The sequence below is a fragment of the Halichoerus grypus genome, chromosome 10, assembly GCF_964656455.1.
Source record: "Halichoerus grypus chromosome 10, mHalGry1.hap1.1, whole genome shotgun sequence".
In the NCBI taxonomy this organism is placed as follows: Eukaryota; Metazoa; Chordata; class Mammalia; order Carnivora; family Phocidae; genus Halichoerus; species Halichoerus grypus.
This window is the reverse complement of record NC_135721.1, coordinates 17,771,693-17,784,351: the sequence shown is the minus strand read 5'-3', so window position 1 is coordinate 17,784,351 and position 12,659 is coordinate 17,771,693. Positions and strand designations below refer to the sequence as shown.

General features: G+C 41.2%; 1 long non-coding RNA gene across 7 annotated transcripts in view; it reads left to right on the top strand.

Annotated features, from left to right (window-relative positions):
• Positions 1-12,659, top strand: part of LOC118543510 (uncharacterized) — a 393,677-nt gene that overhangs the window by 123,145 nt on the left and 257,873 nt on the right. For all 7 annotated transcript variants that reach the window (XR_013441614.1, XR_013441611.1, XR_013441610.1 and 4 more), the window contains exon 3: positions 4,085-4,187. This is a non-coding gene — a long non-coding RNA (uncharacterized LOC118543510). The remainder of the gene's footprint in view (positions 1-4,084; positions 4,188-12,659) is intronic.

The window sequence follows — 12,659 nt, the reverse complement described above, 5'->3', positions numbered from 1 at the left end:
TTTCCCATTTCTGTTAATGGCGCTACCGTTTTTCCCGATCCTTGGGTGAAGTTAAGCAACAGCACCTTCTGAAATGTAGAGTTTTGGGGAAGGGTTCTTAAGAAAATCAGTGGGTCGATTTATTTGAATTTTAACTGGCCTCTTCTTGTTTTCCCTTTGTCAAATCAGAAATTATTTCCCCCCTTTCTTTTCTTCTTTTTTTTTCATATCCCTTTTCTTCCTTCTCTTGCTTTTCTTTCCTCTTCTTCTAGAACATTCTTTGAACAGGGTGGAGAGCTTACTTAGAAAAACAGCACCAGGATTAATTTTTATGAAATGGTCCTGAGAAGTTCTTAATTAATTAATTAATTGATTTTATTTTTAAAAAATTATTTATTTGAGAGGGGGGAAGGGCAGAGGGAGAGGAAAAGAGAGTCCCAAGCAGACTCTGCGCTGAGCACGGAGCCCAGGCACAGGGCTCAATCTCAGGACCCTGAGATCATGACCTGAGCTGAAATCAAGAGTAGGACACTTAACCGACTGAGCCACCCAGGTGCCCCGGTCCTGAGAAGTTCTGCTTTTATTTATTTTTCACACAGTTAAGGTTTTGTGCAAGTCCTCTTTATGTATGGCAACTCAGGACAAAAGGTAACTGGCATTTCTTCTCCTTTTTACTTATCCATTTTTATGATCTACTGATGTGCATACAGATTCCATCAGGAATAATCAGTGGCTAACCACTTAGGACATCTGGCTTCTGGATTCCTCTAGTCAGTTGATATTTTGATGGTCTTAGGAGCTCTGGTGATGGAACAGCTAGCCGCTGTATGCACTTTAAGGGTACTATGCAAAGGGAAAATCAATTTAAAAATTGCCATGATTTTGTTTCTCTAATAAATTGACCTTTGCTGTTGCTAGGTTCATGTGCGGTCTTGGTCCAACGTGCACATCTGGTTTTAATTGGGTTGTAGTCAAGGTATAGATACATTTTTACATTCTGCTTTTATTCTATCTGTTTTAAGCACTTATCAATATTGCCACATAATTTTATTTTTTTAACCATTACTGAGCACCTGTCGTTTGTCAGCTTTATGTTAGAAAAGAGAATGAGACGGTACGATGGCTAGACAGCTGGAATCAAGTGGATCAGCGTTCAGCTTTTGGCGAAACCATTTGCTCGCTTGGTGCCTTTGGCACAGACTTAACTGTTTTGAACCTCGGTTCCTCATCTTTGAATTGAGAATAATTAACAACATACTTTATTAGAGTTGTGAGATTTTAATGAGATATAGAGCTAAAATGCAAAAAGCATAGCCCAAATGTTTGGCATATCATAAGCACTAAGTAAATGTGGTGAATGAAATGCTGATATGATTGACTAGGGTGATATGCCCATGACCTCAAGGAGTTAGGACGAGGGAGACCTATGTAAAAACACATGCAGTAAGTGCTGACGGGAGCTATGATAAACTTCTATCATGGGTTTATTAGAGGCCCCAAGACAAGCATGGCTGATTTCACCTGACAGTGGAGGTGGAAAAAATCAAGAAAAAATCTCGACACAGAGGCAGCCAGTAAACTCAGTCTTGAAGGCAAACTGTCAGGTGTTGCACAGGTAAAGGCCTCACTAATTCTAAGGATGCATGAGCAAAGCCCAGCTAACATTGTCAGTTGGCTTGTGAAGGCTGAGAAGGATTTTGCCAGTTGAGATGAAGGAAGGATATTCCAGGTAAAGAGTACAACTGATAAGCAGACATCGTGTTATGGATGTTTATTTAGGAAATGAATGTGTTTATGTGGGGTTCAGTGCAGTAGGAACAGAGGCCTCTAGATGGGGCCAGTGCAAGAAAGGAGGCCAGAGAGGCAGGTGGTACAGAGTTCGCAGAGGCCCTAGGGGCTTCTCTAAGAATTTGGAATTCCACCAGGCAGGGCTGTAGTGGGAGGGCCATATTCCTAAGACCCCTGTGGTGGCACGGTGGAGCCTGGATTGGAGAGGACAAAACCGGAGATAAGCACAAACTTACTGCAGTGGTCCAGACCGGAGGGGATGGGGCCTGGCCAACTCTGTATAATAGTCTACCATACTAATGTTCTGTATAAGATAAGCATCCTCTTGCTCATGGACACAAATCAATTTTGAACTTTTGCTGTTCTCAATATTGCCATGGTTGGCATCTCTATAAAGATACTTCTTTCAGATATTTTCCTTAAGATAAAGGACGTAAACATCCGTATGACTCTTGACAATGATAGATGAATTTGTTTCAAATGGGTTTTCTAAATTATATTTTCAACCAGGTACGTCTGTATATGAGTTTCACACCATTGGCAATGTTCGCTGCTGCCATTTCTTTCTTTGTTGTTTGAGAAGGCATAAAACTGTTGTTTTAATTTGCCTTTCCTTGATATCTACAGAAATAAAATGTTTTCCCCATTTGTCTTCTAATTACATGTCCTCACTTGTGAATTGTGTGTCCTGTCCTTTGCCCATTTGATAAGCAATTGTGTTAAATCCTTTTTTGGCTGGCCTCTCTCCTGGCAACTCTCCACATACACATTTCCCCACAGGCTCTCTTTCTAATTTCTTTTCTCTTTGATCTACTGAAACCAAATCCTTTTTCTAACTCAGTATTACAACAGACATAACAATTCTAATTGCTCTATTGATTCATGGCCACTGCAGTCGTGGGCACATTAGGAAGAACAAGGCTTCGCTATCAGAGACCAGGGTTTGGGAGCCTGGCTTTGTGCTTTCTAGCTGTGTGGTTTGGTGCAAGCATCTTAGCCTCTCTGAACTGGTTTGTTTATCTGGGAAGTGGGAGCGGTAGTATATGTTAGGGTCAGTTTGAAACTGTATTTGGTGACTGGTAGCACCCAAGTACAGTGGCTTAAATTTGAAATAAGTGGTAACCTATTCCTTCATGTTAAATAATTTTGAAGGTGAGGAGCCCAGTGCTGGAATGGTACTTCCATGAGCCCTCCTTCTGCCTATAGTGTAGTTGCGGGGTTAGATTGTAGAATTAGCTTGTGGGATTGGGTAGCCTTCTTCCTTAAAAGATCAGGAGAGCAGTTGGTGGATAGGGTTGGAGAGTGGCAAAGCTGAACCTATTCACTTACTCATTGAACAAATATTTCTTAAATACCTATAGTATGCAGAGCTCTAAAATTTTCCCTAATGGGAAATATACATGCTAAGTCAAATAAGGCAATCTTGGTTATTACATTGATGTCTAAATCATGGAGATTGATTATCTCCTTCTTTAGGTAGACCCACACTTGGAATCTCTGGGTTCCAAGATAACTCTGTGGCCTTCTACCTACTTGCCCAAGTATCCTTACAATAACCTCCCATCCCATAGAAGGCATCCCTATAAACTAACCAAATACAGGCTCATAAATAGGCTTTCAGGATTATTCAAAAGAAGAGTCCATATCCTTATCACCAGATCAAGTCAATAATGGATGTTTGCTTTCTGGATCTATGTATTCTGGTATGTCGGTTAGAAGAATCAGCCTCATTATTTTATGGTCACACTATTTATACAGATTCTTCTGGAGCATCACGAGACCATGTCACAGACAGAGGGTCTCACAGATCCCCTGCCAGCTTAGAGAATAGAATCCATTGTTTCCTTTCATATGGTTTATTATTATTACCGGTAGAATCATCATAATTCTACTTCTGTCAAAATGTATTCATTACAAATAAAATTTCTGTTCAGATCTCGAAGCTCATGCCTAAAAGCAAAGATATTAGAATTAATGAGCATTTTTGCTGATGAAAAGAAAAATCACTGAAGGGTGATTGGACTTTAGCCTTTTAATGGGTTTGATATTCTTCTTTCATTAGGGTTGACAGGGGCATATCTGGCTCCCTCATGCTGTGTGCTGTGGTTTAAGAATATACTTTATGTGACACGAAGCTAGCTTTTCTTTCACAACAAAATAGTCCAGTGATCATGAGTCCATGTAAACAGACCTCCCCTGAATAGCGAGTCTGGCAGAGGAGAGTGCCAATGTTGACCTTGTTAGCAGGTGGTGGAAGGGCTTTGGTTGGCTTATTAAAATGTCTGTGTAATTTGCTTTCAATTTTTCTTTCATGCAGTGGGCACCAAGGATTTACAAAGAGCAAGCCCCCTCAGGAAACCCACTCAGGGAACTAGGTGATGCTGAAGGAACTGCAGGTGGAGACAAGCACCACAGTGCTGGTAAGCAGGGAGCACAGACACAGACACCTTTTACCTGTGGTTCAAATGGCTGTGGATGAGCTCTGGAACATACTGTACGGAGGGTGCTCACTCACGGGAAACACAAGGTTAGAAGCCTCTGGGGCCTTAGGAGCTTGGGCAATCTTATTGACTGGGTTGGGGAGAGTTTTCATACTGAGGACAGGCACTTTTTTTTTTTTTATCCTAAGGCCATGAAATTATGGGAACCAGGGAGAAGAAGAATTGAGGTATCAAATCTCCTAGGCTCCGTCTGCCCCATTCTGTGAACATGCTCTTCCGACGGACAGGATGTGAGGCTGATGGAGGCATGGTTCACAGCGTGCTGCTTCTGGGGCTTAGCCAGCATGTTTCTCTCAGAGGGCTGCAGACTCCCACACGGACAGGATGTGGGGCTGATGGAGGCATGGTTCACAGCGTGCTGCTTCTGGGGCTTAGCCAGCATGTTTCTCTCAGAGGGCTGCAGACTCCCACACGAACCTAACTGGCTTTTCTGTACTGATTCTATTCACACTCTAACACCAAGTGGGTGGGGCTTCCCCCCACACCGGTCACTTCTCCAACATCAACTGGGTAGACGACAATTCAGTTTAATCTGGCACTAAGTACCCAAGTCAGCACAGAGCCAGCTGGTTAGGGGCTGCGTCCCGTGAGACTGCCTCCATGCCCATGTCAAGTCTCAGATTGCCACTTCTGACCACCTGGCTCTAAATTGGTGTTCCCATAACTCCCTCTTCAGGTGTGACAATTTGCCATAACAGCTTACAAAACTCGGGAAAACACTTTACTTATATTTACTAGTTTATTACAAGGATATCATAAAGAATACAAATGAACAGTCAAGTGACGAGGGACATAGGGTGGGATCCAGAAGGGTCCTGAGTCCAGGAGCTCCTGTCACGTGCAGTTGGGGTACACCACCTTCCCAGCACATGCATGCATTTACCATCCTGGAAGCTCTCTACACCCTGTTGTTCGGGGGTTTTTATGGAGGTCACTTTATAGGCATGATTGGTTAGATCATTGGCCATTGGTGATTGAATTCAACCTCTAGCCTTCTCCCCTCTCCAGAAGCTAGGGGATGGGACTGAAAGTTCCAAGTTTGTGATTAAGGTTTGTTTTTTTCTTGTGAACAACCCCAATCCTGAAGCCACCCAGGGGCCCCAGAACCAGTCCTCTCGTTAGCACGCAAAAGATACTCTTATCACTCTGGAGATTCCAGGGGTTCTAGGAGTTGTATACCAGAAACCTGGGACAAAGACCAAATATTTATTTTTTATTATGTCACAGACCTCATTAGCCAATGGACCAAAGAAAGTGGGGCTGAAGTAGGGAGTCACTTGGGGAAGACACCATCAGTAGCTGAATACAAGTTGCAGCCTGTGCTGTGGTACTGGGGTAGGGGTGTCACCGTTGTGGCCCTGCCCTGTTCTGCAATCCATGTCCAGCATTTACTGTGTGCCAAGAATTTTCTTGGGCAATGCGATGGATACATATGTCAGCTAGACATTGTTCATCCACCAAGGATCTCACAATATTGGAGGGGATGGCACGCAAGCAACTGTACGTAATACACGTGGGAAGCCGTTTTCAGAGTCTTCCAAAAGTGCTCTGGGAACATAGAAGAGAAGGCAATTAATTATGCCAGGAGATTTGGCTAAGTTGTCACAGGGGACATAACATTTTCAGCGGGGCTGTGAAAAATGAGAACGATTTTACTGAATGGAGATGAAGGAAGTATATTCCAGGTAGAGGATACAGCACAAGCAAAGACATTGAGTTGTAGATGTTTATTCAGGAAACAGGGAACTGATCAGCATAGTTATAACAGAAAGTGTTTAACCAGGAGCAATCATAATAGTCAAGATTAATCAAGCACTTAGTATGTGCTAGGGACTTTTTTATGCATATGAGTTTATTTCATCTTGAAAACAACCCCATGAAGCAGTTACTAATATTATCTCCATTTTATGCAGGAAGACTTAGAGGCCTAGAGAGGTTAGAAAAGTTTCCTAAGGTTGTAACCTAGGGCCTGGAGCCAGGATTAGAGAGCAAATAGGCTCTAACTGACTAGAAAGACAGATTATAGGACTTTACATCTCAAGCCACAGGCTTATTCTTAATCTCTGTCCCTCCCAGGATCCTCTGATACAGGGGATACAATATGATTCATTTGGAAGCAAGAAGAATATTATTGAATTTTCTGTTTGTTTTGTCTCATCTTTTTCATGATTATTTAATTTTATTTTTTATTTTTATTTTTATTTTTTTATTTTTTGACAGAGAGAGACAGCGAGAGAGGGAACACAAGCAGGGGGAGCGGGAGAGGGAGAAGCAGGCTTCCCGTGGAGCAGGGAGCCCGATGCGGGGCTCGATCCCAGGACTCTGGGACCATGACCCAAGCCGAAGGCAGACGCTTAACTAGTGTGTTTCCTAATATACCCACAGTGTTAGCGCCTTAGAACATGCATATAATTTATAAATAATAGGCATAGGTTTAAAGACCAATGACCTAGGGCAGTAATTTTCATGTGGGTTTCCTGACCAGCAGCATCAGCCTCACCCGGCAACTGGTTAGAAATGCAAATTTCCAGGCCCTACCATGGACTTGCTGGATCAAATGCTCCCAGCATGGGGCCCAGCAATGTGTATTTTCACAGATCACCTGAGTGAGACTGATGGATCAAGGCAATGCAACTGTTAAGGTGGAATGTGAGATAAGAACAATAATTCTAGTTGGAATGAAAGAAATGAGATACCAGAAACATGGAATTCTTTAAAAGATTATGAAAATCATCATGGCAAGAACTGAGCAGAGTCTAGGTCAAGTAAGAGAAGCGGATTTTAGACACATTTAAAGAGACACATCAAGTATGACTGGATTTGGGGGTGAGGGAGAGGGAATTAAATCCAGATATGGCACCCAGTATTCTAATACACAGCATTGCTGTCTCTGTGTATGTCTCAGTCTCTGTGTGAGTCAGAGCGTATGATGGCAAGAGCTGATAATGAAGGATCCTGTTTAATTCGAAGTGTGTGAAGGTATTCAAGATGAGCATGCAGTTGGAAATTTAGACTTTCAAACTCAGAAGAGACATGAGATTTGGAAATACGTATTTTTTAAAATTTTATTTTGTTATGTTATGCTAGTCACCATACATTATATCATTAGTTTTTGATGTAGTGTTCCATGAGTCATTGTTTGCATATAACACCCAGTGCTCCATTCAATACGTGCCCTCTTTAATACCCATCACCAGGCTAACCCATCCCCCCACCCACCGCCCCTCTAGAACCCTCAGCTTGTTTCTCAGAGTCCATAGTCCCTCATGGTTCGTCTCCCCCTCCAATTTCCCCCCCTTCAATTTTCCCTTCCTACTATCTTCTTTTTTTTTTTTTTTTAACATATATTATTTGTTTCAGAGGTACAGGTCTGTGACTCATCAGTCTTACGCAATTCACAGCACTCACCGTAGCACATACCCTCCCCAATGTTCATCACCCAGCCACCCCATCCCTCCCACCCACCCCCCACTCCAGCAACCCTCAGTTTGTTTCCTGAGATTAAGAGTCTCTTATGGTTTGTCTCCCTCTCTGGTTTCATCTTGTTTCATTTCTCCCTCCCTTCCCCTATGATCCTCTGTCTTGTTTCTCAAATTCCTCAGTGAGATCATATGATACTTGTCTTTCTCTGATTGACTTATTTTGCTTAGCATAATACGCTCTAGTTCCATCCATGTCGTTGCAAATGGCAAGATTTTGGTTTTTTTGATGCCTGCATAATATTCCATTGTGTGTGTGTGTGTGTGTGTATTATACCACATCATCTTTATCCATTCATCTGCTGATGGACATCTTGGCTCTTTCCATAGTTTGGCTATTGTGGACATTGCTGCTATAAACATTGGGGTGCACGTACCCCTTTGGATCACTACATTTATATCTTTGGGGTAAATACCCAGTAGTGCAATTGCTGGGTTGTAGGGTAGCTCTATTTTCAACTTTTTTTTTTAAAGATTTTATTTATTTATTTGATAGAGAGAGACACAGCAAGAGAGGAACACAAGCAGGGGGAGTGGGAGAGGGAGAAGCAGGCTTCCCGCGGAGCCGGGAGCCCGAAGCAGGGCTCGATCCCAGGACTCTGGGATCGTGACCTGAGCTGAAGGCAGATGCTTAACAACTGAGCCACCCAGGTGCCCCTATTTTCAACTTTTTGAGGAACCTCCCTACTGTTTTCCAGAGTGGCTGCACTAGCTTGCATTCCTACCAACAGTGTAGGAGGGTTCCCCTTTCTCTGCATCCCCGCCAACATCTGTTGTTTCCTGACTTGTTAATTTTAGCCATTCTGACTGGTGTGAGGTGGTATCTCATTGAGGTTTTGGTTTGTATTTCCCTGATGCCGAGTGATGTTGAACACTTTTTCATGTGTCTGTTGGCCATTTGGATGTCTTCTTTGCAGAAATGTCTGTTCATGTCTTCTGCCCATTTCTTGATTAGATTATTTGTTCTTTGGGTGTTGAGTTTGATAAGTTCTTTATAGATTTTGGATACTAGCCCTTTATCTGATATGTCATTTGCAAATATCTTCTCCCATTCTGTCGGTTGTCTTTTGGTTTTGTTGACTGTTTCCTTTGCTGTGCAAAAGCTTTTTTATCTTGATGAAGTCCCAATAGTTCATTTTTTCCCTAGCTTCTCTTGCCTTTGATGATGTGTCTAGGAAGAAGTTGTTGTGGCTGAGGTCAAAGAGGTTGCTGCCTATGTTCTCCTCTGGGATTTTGATGGATTCCTGTCTCACAATTTAGGTCTTTCATCCATTTTGAGTCTATTTTTGTGTGTGGTGTAAGGAAATGGTCCAGTTTCATTCTTCTGCATGTGGCTGTCCAATTTTCCCAACACCATTTGTTGAAGAGACTGTCTTTCTTCCATTGGACATTCTTTCCTGATTAGTGGACCACAGAGTTGAGAGTCCATTTCTGGGCTCTCTATTCTGTTCCATTGATCTATGTGTCTGTTTTTGTGCCAGTACCATACTGTCTTGATGATGATAGCTTTGTCATTGAGCTGGAAGTCTGGAATTGTGATGCCGCCAGCTTTGCTTTTCTTTTTCACATTCCTCTGGCTATTCGGGGTCTTTTCTGGTTCCATACAAATTTTAGGATTATTTGTTCCATTTCTTTGAAAAAAGTGAATGGTATTTTGATGGGGATTGCATTGAATGTGTAGATTGTTCTAGGTAGCACTGACATCTTCACAATATTTGTTCTTCCAATCCATGAGCATGGAACATTTTTCCATTTCTTTGTGTCTTCCTCAATTGATTTCATGAGTATTTTATAGTTTTCTGAGTACAGATCCTTTGCCTCTTTGGTTAGATTTATTCCTAGGTATCTTATGGTTTTGGGCGCAATTGTAAATGGGATTGACTCCTTAATTTCTCTTTCTTCTGTCTTGTTGTTGGTGTATAGGAATGCCACTGATTTCTGTGCATTGATTTTATATCCTGCCACTTGACTGAATTCCTGTATGAGTTCTAGCAGTTTTGGGGTGGAGTCTTTTGGGTTTTCCACATAAAGTATCATATCATCTGCAAACAGAGTTTGACTTCTTTGCTAATTTGGATTCCTTTTATTTCTTTTTGTTGTCTGATTGCTGTGGCTAGGACTTCTAATACTATGTTGAATAGCAGTGGTGAGAGTGGACATCCCTGCCACGTTCCTGACCTTAGGGGGAAAGCTCTCAGTTTTTCCCCATTGAGAATGATACTTGCTGTAGGTTTTTCATAGATGGCTTTTATGATATTGAGGTATGTACCCTCTATCCCTACACTCTGAGGAGTTTTGATCAAGAAAGGATGCTGTACTTTGTCAAATGCTTTTTCTGTATCGAGAGGATCGTATGGTTTTCGTTCTTCTTTTATTAATGTATTGTATCACATTGATTGATTTGCGGATATTGAACCAACCTTGCAGCCCAGGGATAAATCCCACTTGGTTGTGGTGAATAATCCTTTTAATGTACTGTTGGATCCTATTGGCTAGTATTTTGGTGAGAATTTTTGCATCCATGTTCATCAAGGATATTGGTCTGTAATTCTTTTTGATGGGGTCTTTGTCTGGTTTGGGGATCAAGGTAATTGTGGCCTCATAAAACGAGTTTGGAAGTTTTCCTTCCATTTCTATTTTTTGGAACAGTTTCAGAAGAATAGGTATTAATTCTTCTTTAAATGTTTGGTAGAATTCCCCTGGGAAGCCATCTGGCCTTGGGCTCTTGTTTGTTGGGAGATTTTTGATTACTGCTTCAATTTTCTTAGTAGTTATGGGTCTGTTCAGGTTTTCTATTTCTTCCTGGTTCAGTTTTGGTAGTTTATAGGTCTCTAGGAATGCATCCATTTCTTCCAGATTGTCTAATTTGTTGGCATATAGTTGCTCATAATATGTTCTTATAATTGTTTGTATTTCTTTGGTGTTGGTTGTGATCTCTCCTCTTTCATTCATGATTTTATTTATTTGGGTCCTTTCTCTTTTCTTTTTGGTAAGTCTAGCCAGGGGTTTATCAATCTTATTAGTTCTTTCAAAGAACCAGCTCCTAGTTTCATTGATCTGTTCTACTATTCTTTTGGTTTCTATTTCATTGATTTCTGCTCTGATCTTTATTATTTCTCTTCTCCTGCTGGGTTTAGGCTTTATTTGCTATTCTTTCTCCAGCTCCTTTAGGTATAGGGTTAGGTTGTGTATTTGAGACCTTTCTTGTTTCTTGAGAAAGGCTTGTATTGCTATATACTTTCCTCTTAGGACTGCCTTTGCTGTATCCCAAAGATTTTGAACAGTTTGGTTTTCATTTTCATTTGTTTCCGTGAGTTTTTTTAATTCTTCTTTAATTTCCTGGTTGACCCATTCATTCTTTAGTAGGATGCTCTTTAACCTCCATGTATCTGAATTCTTTCTGACTTTCCTCTTGTGATTGAGTTCTAGTTTCAAAGCACTGTGGTCCGAAAATATGCAGGGAATGATCCCAATCTTTTGGTACCGGTTGAGACCTGATTTGTGACCTAGGATGTGATCTATTCTGGAGAATGTTCCATGGGCACTAGAGAAGAATGTGTATTTTGTTGCTTTGGGATGGAATGTTCTGAATATATCTGTGAAGTCCATTTGGTCCAGTTTGTCATTTAAAGCCTTTATTTCCTTGTTGGTCTTTTGCTTAGATGATGGGTCCATGGAAATACATATTTGAGAGAGAATAGCATATATGTAGCAGTAGAAACATTGGACATGGATAAAATGAAGAACTTCTATCTTACCTAAAATAATATTAGAGTTGGAATTATCTAAAGAATGAGGGGGCATAGGTGAAAGAGGGACCTAAAACCTAAAACAGGGGCTGATACTCAGAGCAACTAATGTGGGAAATAGGAAGGGAAAGCAGAGCATGAGAGAAAACTAACATGTATTGATTGGCACGCTGGCCTCTGAGAGCATGTGGAGAATCCCGTGAGCTAAGTGCCTATAGTGTGGGCTCAAAATCAGGGGTTTCTAACCTTTTGAAGCCATGGACCCCTTTGGTAGTCTCAGGAAGCTTATGAATCCTTTCTCAGAAAGTTTTCAAATACCTAAATTAAAGCACATAGCATTAAAAAGGAAGCCAGTTGGGCTCCCAGCTCAGCGGGGAGTCGGCTTCTCTGTCTCCCTCTGCCTTTCCCCCTGCTTGTGCTGTCTGTCTCTCTCTCTCAAGTGAATAAATAAAATCTCAAAATAAAGAAGCCAATTATGATAAAATATTTTCAAAATATCAATAGAAAATTTGTGGTATAGCAGGATATATATTATAGTAACATACATATATATATATATATATATATATATATTTTTTTTTTTTTTAAGATTATTTATTTATTTATTTAGAGAGTGAGAGCATGAGTGGGGGCAGGGGGCAGAGGGAGGGAGAGAGAGAGAGAGAATCTCAAGCAGCCTCTGTGTTGCAGGCAGCCTCTGCGCTAAGTGTGGAGCTAATGCAGGGCTCGATCTCATGACCCTGAGATCATGACCTGAGCTAAAATCAAGAATCTTGATTAATCAATTAACCAATGCTTAACCGACTGAGCCACCCGGGCACCCCTACATATATATCTTTATTAATGCATTTAATATTGAGTGGGATTAACAACCCTGAAGTCAAAGTTGTGATTAGTATAAGTGATAATTTGAGATATCTGCAACAACTGTTAAGTGAAGTGAAAATACTGGTGATTAACTGGGGACAAAAATCAGACACTTATAATACTTTTCTGTTTTGGTATCTGCATTCATAATGGAAGTTAATGCTAAATTCAGTTAAAGGTTAGGGAGAATGAGTAACTCTTTCCCATGAACACACATGGACCCCCTGAATTCTATCTGTGGACTCCATGAGAGTACATAGACTCTGAGTGAGGAATTCCTGTACTAAATGAATAGA